Source organism: Hypanus sabinus, chromosome 22 (genome assembly GCF_030144855.1).
Source record: "Hypanus sabinus isolate sHypSab1 chromosome 22, sHypSab1.hap1, whole genome shotgun sequence".
Lineage (NCBI taxonomy): Eukaryota > Metazoa > Chordata > Chondrichthyes > Myliobatiformes > Dasyatidae > Hypanus > Hypanus sabinus.
In genome coordinates, this window is record NC_082727.1 from 43,927,680 (window position 1) to 43,935,576 (window position 7,897).

Here is a 7,897-nt window from a genome sequence, read left to right on the forward strand (position 1 = left end):
AATAGTGGAATGTTACCAGGAATGATAAACATCCACCATCTAGTAAAAAAAAGAGAGATGCTTGCGTTATCTTCCTGGAGCAGTGAGTGTTCAGGGAGATTTGACCGAACTATTCATAATCATCAAGGATCCGGACATACGTTTGTATAAAGTACATACGAGGGGTGATTGATATGTTTGTGGCCTAAGGTAGAGGGATTCAATTTCAGAAAACCTAGCACATTTATTTTTCCTACATTTACACCTAGTCCAGCGATCGTGGAGCATACGGATCCCTTCTTTGTGGAAGTCGGTGTCTTGGAACTCCAGAAGTGGTAAACAGTAGGAGTGATTGTTAAGTTCGTGGCCTAAGGTAAAAGGAGCTGAGTTATTAACTTCAAACTTTCTGCATTTTCACTCAAAGAATGAGCTGCACGTACATGTAATGAGAGCTGTATAACTCATCTGGTAATATGGAGAGTGGGAGAGTGACAGGAGAATAGGGATCACACTTAAGCGTCTTCCAATTTCTGGCACAAACTTCTTGGACTCAGTATCCCACTTTATGATTCTAGAAGAGGAATGTATATTTTACAGACTCTGAAATATTTGATCCCCATGGTTTATTGACACATCAGACACTCAACAGACTTAAAACTAACAATGACGTACAGATCAGATTGATGAAAAATATTACTTTAATTTCTCTAATAACATGTCAGTTTCAATACATTACTGAAGTCAGAAAATGGCCTCCAGACACAAATCTAAAACCACCCACAAATAACATAATTTTAAAAAGATATTGAGAATAAACATTAAATGAGCCCGTTCCCAAATAATTTGTTGTTTCATTTCATTAATTTCTTTCTACGTAACGGATTTAAAAAATACTTGCTAACAAGTTCAAATAACTCCAAAGTGCCTGACACTATTTCTGACACCTTTAACTTCAAAGTGTTCAGGCAGGTTTAAATCTCTTTTATGACTTATTATTAATTCCAGTTCATTTTGCTGTGTAGAAATTTGTTCTTCTGAGTCAATAAAATTTATCAGTTAAAGCAGGATGCCTTCATCCTTGACTTCTCCGTGACACCTGCAGCTCACAAATAAAACAGTATACTCTTCTTTACTAATAACAACTGCTTTAAAAAGTTATACCGATTTTCCACTTTTAATGTACTATATGTGCCTTGTTCTGTGTGTGATTGTTGGTACTGTGTTTTGCACATTGACCCCGGAGGAATGCCATGGTTGTACTCATGGCTATTCATGTATGGTTGAATGATAATTAAATTTGAAATTCTGTAGTAATGTCAAGTTAGCCAGGGCAAAAAGGTGAGAATTTGGGCTCAGTGCCTTAGCTTATGAAGAAACAATCAGTCAGTTTTCTAGTCTGGTTTCCCAGATGGTGATGCCATCCAGGAAAAGCACGATAACAAGTGATGCAAGAGACTGCAGACATTGGAATCTGGAGCAACAAACAAAACAATAGAGAAACTCTGCAGATCAGGCCGTGTCTGTGGAGAGAAATAGAAATTCAAGATGGATGGATGAGGACAGATGATGGATTGCCCAGATGAAGTGTCTCGACCCTCCACAGACAATGAAACCATCTGATTCCTGGCCACTGAGTTACTTCCAGCATCCACTTGTACAACAAAAACCTGGCATTTACACTTCAAATGTAATAAACCATCCCAAGATTCATATCTGGACTTTTGATGAAAATTATAATAGTCTTCTTGATGTAGTGAGGCTCACTGCTGACTGATAATCAAAGAGTGTTTTGGATTGGCCTCTGCAGTTCATGTTATATGGGTTTCTGGTTTCTAGATACTCCTTTTTTTATTACTATTTTGTGTGATTTTGATTGGAGCAGATTAGCTCTGTGACCTGCAGTCAACAAGTGACACAGCACAAACTTGAACTGAACTGAACAGAACATTTCTAGACTGTTTCAATGACTCTATGCTTTGAAGTTTTATATTCTGTTTTTTGCCATTTGTGCTATTTATTCTTTTTTTCAGCATGTGGGTTTTTGATGCTTTCTTAGAATGAGTTTCATGGTATTTCTTTGTTTTATAGCTGCCTGAGGGTGTCACGGTCCAGTCCATTGACTCCTCATTTCAGTTCATTTCTTTTTCCTTGTTTCACTGGGTTCCTTGATTAGGGCGCCTGATCCTCATTCGAAGAGGCAGCATAAAAACTCCAACTTACATCTACTCGCTGCTGGCTCGTCACCTCAGCAGTGTGGCTATGTTCGTCCCGGGCTGCTGAGAATGAGCTGAGTCGAGAGCCTGCCATCCATTATTCCTGGGTCCAGTCAGGAGCCTGCCGTCCGCGGCTCCTGGGACCCGTCGGGAGCCTGCCGTCCGCGGTTCCTGGGACCAGTTGGGAGCCTGCCGTCTGCGGCTCCTGGGTCCAGTCGGGAGCCTGCCGTCCGCGGCTCCTGGGTCCAGTCGGGAGCCTGCCATCAGCGGCTCCTGGGTCCAGTCGGGAGCCTGCTGTCCCGCAGTACCTGGGTATTGCTGACCGATTGCCGCTGCTCCAAGCCACAATACAAATTGTCTGTTGTTTGTTTTGTCGTCTTGGTGTCCAGGTCAATTTCGAGTCCAGGCTCGGTGTTCAAGCCAAGTCCAAGTCCAAGTCCAGGCTCAGAGTCCATGTCCGCATAAGAATCCTAACCTGCTCTCCGTGCCTGTGTCCTGCACTTGGGTCTGCTCCAGCCGCTCATTGCAACAGTGGGAAGACAAATCGCATGATTGTATACTACATCCGTACTTTGATAATAAATATACTTTGAACTTTTAGCTTTGAGAGAATGGGGATGATGATTACTAAAACAAAATAAAGCTTATGCTGGAATTTTGAAATTAGAATAACAAACAAGGAAATACTTGGCAAATCAGGCAGAATCCATAGAGGGAGAAAGAGCATTAACATCTCAGGTTGATGATCTTTCATCAAATTCTGACAAATGCTGGTACGTCTAGCGTTTTTCCATTTTTAATACCGATTTTCAACATCTACAACATTTCGCTAATTTATGATTTATTGCTTAATTCCCTACCTTTCAGTGATGGCCACCTGAGAAAGCTTCGTTTATCTCCCTAAAGGAATTTCTGTTTGCTCCTTTAACCGATTTCACTCTCAATGGTTTCTGTTATCTCCCTCATTTTCGAGAAAGTGTTCATCAGAGTTTGTTTCCATGAACAGAGTTAATTAAATGTTTTTCCTCCAGGAGTCTTTGCAGCAGACAATTCTACATAATTTTACAGGGAAATAGGTAAGTATTTGAAACAGTGCACAGGTGTACGAAGAAAGCAGTCACAAGCGTAGTCACAGCCAATCAAGGGCATCACATTGTTGTGCAAATTTCATGGGCTTCACACACAAAATGCCAGAGCAACTCTGGATGCTGGAAACCTTACGTGGCACACACAAAATGCTGGAGGAACTCAGCAGGTCAGGCAGCATCCATGCAGATGAATAAATAGTCAATATTTCAGGCCAGAACTGCAAAGGAAGGCTGAAGTTGCCAGAATAAAAAGGTGGGGGAGGTGAAGGAGAATAGCTAGAAGGTGAAAGGTGAAGTCAAGTGGCTTAGAAAGATAAAGGGCTGGAGAGGAAGGAATCTGACAGGAGAGGAGAATGAACTATAGGAGAAAGGGAAGAAAGAGGGGACCCAGGGGAGGTGATAGGCAGCTGAGAAGAGGTAAGAGGCTAGAGTGGGAAATAGAAGAAGAGAAGAGGGGGAGGAATATTTTTTTTACCAGAAGGAGAAATTAATTGTAGGCTACCCAGATGGAATATAAGGCATTGCTCCTGCACCCTGAGGGTGACCTAATCATGGCACAAGAATAGGCCTGTCTAAATGGGAATCAGAATTAAAATATTTGGCCACTGGGATGTTCTGCTTTTGGCGGACCGAGTGGAGGATTTTATATACCTGTATAGTCATTTCACAGCCTCAGTTATTCAAAAGATCAGCTTTCACAGCTTCAGAACATAGAAGTAGAAGCAGAAACACGTCATGAGAGCATATTTCTCTGTTTAGAAAAATCAAATGTAAATTACTTTGCTTAAGTCCACCTACCTGCCCAAGCCTCTAGCCCTACACTAGCAGGTGGAGTCATGGATCATTTCTTGCATTAAATTCAAGTAACTTAATCGATCTAGAAATGCTCGGAAAAAAAGCTGTTGTCAGAAGCTGATGCATAGTTGAGAGCAACTTAACGCAGCATCACTGTGCGGCACAGAAACAACTCTGCAGTGGACAGAAGGGCCTTACAATGGGCAGTTAAAACTGCCCAACACATCGCTGGCACCATGTAGTAAACCATGTATATCTGTCTGGACACGCCCCTCTGCTGACTGCTCCTGTGGCTCCTCCCACAGTCCCCTGGAGAAAGGTGATTGTGTCACTGCTCCTTCCACAGTCCAGGCAGTCATCCAGCATGGACGAGCTCCATTTTCCTGCTAATAAAAGCCTTTCAGTATTTACTCTACTTCCAGTCTTTTGGAGTTATTGATACTGCATCACACCAGCCTTCCTAACACACGGTATACACATAAACCTGCCAGAAAAAGGCCAGTAATATCATGAAGGACACCCACCCAGCTCATGGACTTCCATCAGGGAAGACGATGTGCAGCATCCATGCCGGGACCACTAGACTCAAAACCAGTCACTTCCCCCAAGCCATCAGGCTGATCAACACCTCCACCACCACTATTGTCAGAGTCACGCTATGTATAGGTACTCCTGTACCTAGCTTCACTTTATGAACATACAATCAGTCGACAGTATGTATGTAAGATAATCTTATATATTTATATCTATTGAGTTTTTATTGCGTTCTTTATGCTTATTGTGCTTTACTATGTTGCATCAGATCTGGAATAATGACCATTCCATTCTCCTTTACACTTGTGTACTGATAAAAGGCAATAAAGTATCTTGAATCTTGAAGCTTACTTTGGATGTTAGAATTCTTAGTAACTCATCATTAGGGAATGCCATCTGGTGGCCATAGCTTCCAACTCCAGGCTGTCAGTTTGAAATACTTCTAAGTCTGTTCTTCAGACATTATAACAGAGAAAAAAATTGGTTGACAAAAAATGGTGACAAATAATGTTCTTGAAATTCTTGATGATGGGATTCCATATACCCATTCTTTTGGACAGTTCTAAATTTTACAGTTTAAAGAACATGCAAAATATTGAAAGGTGCATTTGCAATTGTTAGAAGACTGAGAAAAACATATTGTCTGATACAAATGTATTATTTTCCAATATGAATAATTGACTCTTATTCCATGGGTGATGTGGGAAATGAAAATCAATATGCAATTAGTCCATGGTATAATTTGGAAGGTATATACTATATACTCAAAAGGAACTCAGATGAATAGACTCTTCTTGGGCTTCCAGCCGGGTACAGGTATCGATCATAACTGACATCTCAATAACATTCTTCACCATCTTCATCAAGGATATCGGTTATAATTGATACCTGTACCTGGTTGGAAGTCTGAGAAGAGTTTATTCGTCCTAAGTGCCAGGAAAGCACTAGATCCTTTTTCAGGAACTCAGATATTTGTTCAATAAAATGGATGTTACCAGATATTACAAACCCAGTGCTTTATGCTCTTCTGTCAATAATTAATTTAGACATTTAGCCAACTTAAATATACAAAAATCTAAATTCACAATCATTGAAACACATTAATTACCCACATACGTTGAAAATATATTCATTCATTAATGCCAAAATTCTAGTGTTTGTTAAGGTACTAGGTGTACTAAAAGCTGGATATTAACTTAAGTTGTTTTAAAATGTACTGTTCCAAAGAGCTGCATTCAGACTTTTTTTTGATCTTACAGTATATAGATTCATCAATAGATCTACTTAATAAAGCAAAAAAGAGGCACCTGAAAGCAAGAAAGAAACACAGTGAAAAGTGTGCTAAAGTTGCAGTTGTCCTTTGTCGTTATGCAGTAGAGAATGGGGCTATTGCTCAATTACAGCACAAGGAACATTCAGTTTTCTTTCTCAGATTGAATAATGGCTTCCTGTTGCTTTAACTGCCATTTAATATTCAGTTGCATTCATTCTGAACTACCAACCTCGATTAAATTTCACATCAGAAAAAAACAAAATTTATACAGCACTTTGGCACAGTTGGAGGAATTATTTAAAAGAAAAACATAAAATGCTTCAAATTTTCTATCAAAATCCAATTAAACTGATTGATTTCAGAAAAGAGACACAAAAGACTTCAGATGCTGGGATCTGGGACAAGAAGCACACAATTAAATTTCCACTAGTCACAAACAGGATTCTGACCCTGGCTGTTACCCAAGGCTCTATGATACATTGACAAATAAAGATGCATTTTGAATAAGATGCTGGCGAACTTTTTAAAGTGAGCAGTTATAATAAGGCTGAGCAATGCCAGTGACAAGAATAAGCACAGGCATTAACTTTTCAAGCCATGTCGTGCTGATGGTAGGCATAAGAGGCCAAGATTTATAATCGCATTAATTATTCTTCCACTATCCTTATTTGTTTATTTAAGTTCATAGTATATTTATTTTATCTTTTCCAGATTTACCTGAAATTTTCTTTCCCACCAGTACATTAGCAGTATTTGGGAATTTAAAAAGTGAAGTATTCAGGTTTACACAAAAACTGTGCTATATTGAAGAGTTGTTGAGAAAAGTTGTCTAAAAACTGTTTGATGCTAAGTCAAAGGCTGGCCGCTATCTTGTGCCAGTTTTAGTTTGACGTATGGTCAAGGCAAATTTTGAATAGAATATTGTATTCTCAGACTTAACAAGTTTTGAATTCAGTTCCAGACTTTGCCTAATGATTGAATTGATGAAAAATATCCAGCTCATATATGATTCCAATACTTTAACTAGCCACATAAACCAATTAAAGTTGTGAGCGCTGACTCTGAATACACAACTATCCCACCTATTGATTGAGCATACCTGGAACAATGTTTGATGTGTTTAAACAAGTCTAATCTGGAACCTTCCTTGATCTCTATTACAATATTCAGTAAGCGTGTAGATGATGTCAGTACCTCAAGAACAGTTATCTCATGGCCCAACCAGTAGCCCTGGCTGAATGCAGAGGTGCACTCCCTACTAAAAGCCTGGGGTGCTAACTTCACGTCTCTCAGAGCAGCCAGAAGAAACCTAATCTTAGGCATCAAGAGGGCAAAGTCCACTTCTGCACAAAAAATTCAGGAGCAGCTGTCCGATAACGATCCCCAGCACATGTGGCTGGGCATCAAGGACATTTCTGACCATGTAAGGAAAAGCAGTGATGACTGCACCCATATAACCATATAACAATTACAGCACAGAAACAGGCCATCTCGGCCCTTCTAGTCCGTAAGCCAAATGCTTACTCTCACCTAGTCCCACTGACCTGCACTCAGCCCATAACCCTCCATTCCTTTCCTGTCCATATACCTATCCAATTTTACTTTAAATGACAATACTGAACCTGCCTCTACCACTTCTACTGGAAGCTCGTTCCACACAGCTATCACTCTCTGAGTAAAGAAATGCACTAGTACTAGCGACACTCTATACAACTTTTATGCACGCTTAAAGGCGTGTAACACAAGGGCAGCCATGAAAGCTACCCCCTGAAGTAAATAGCCACTCTCTGTAACAGCAGCAGACGTGAGACACTGCAGAGTCAACCCCCATAAGGTGGTTGGGCCAGACAGCATTGCAGTCTAAGTTCTGGGAGTGAGCACACTAGCTCACTAGATGTCTTCACAGACATCTTTATCATTTCTCTCATCCAGGCTGCTATCCCCAAACGCTTCAAATCAGCTACTATCATCCCCGTACCAAAAAAGCTCCACATCTCAGAAATAAATTTCCAGCA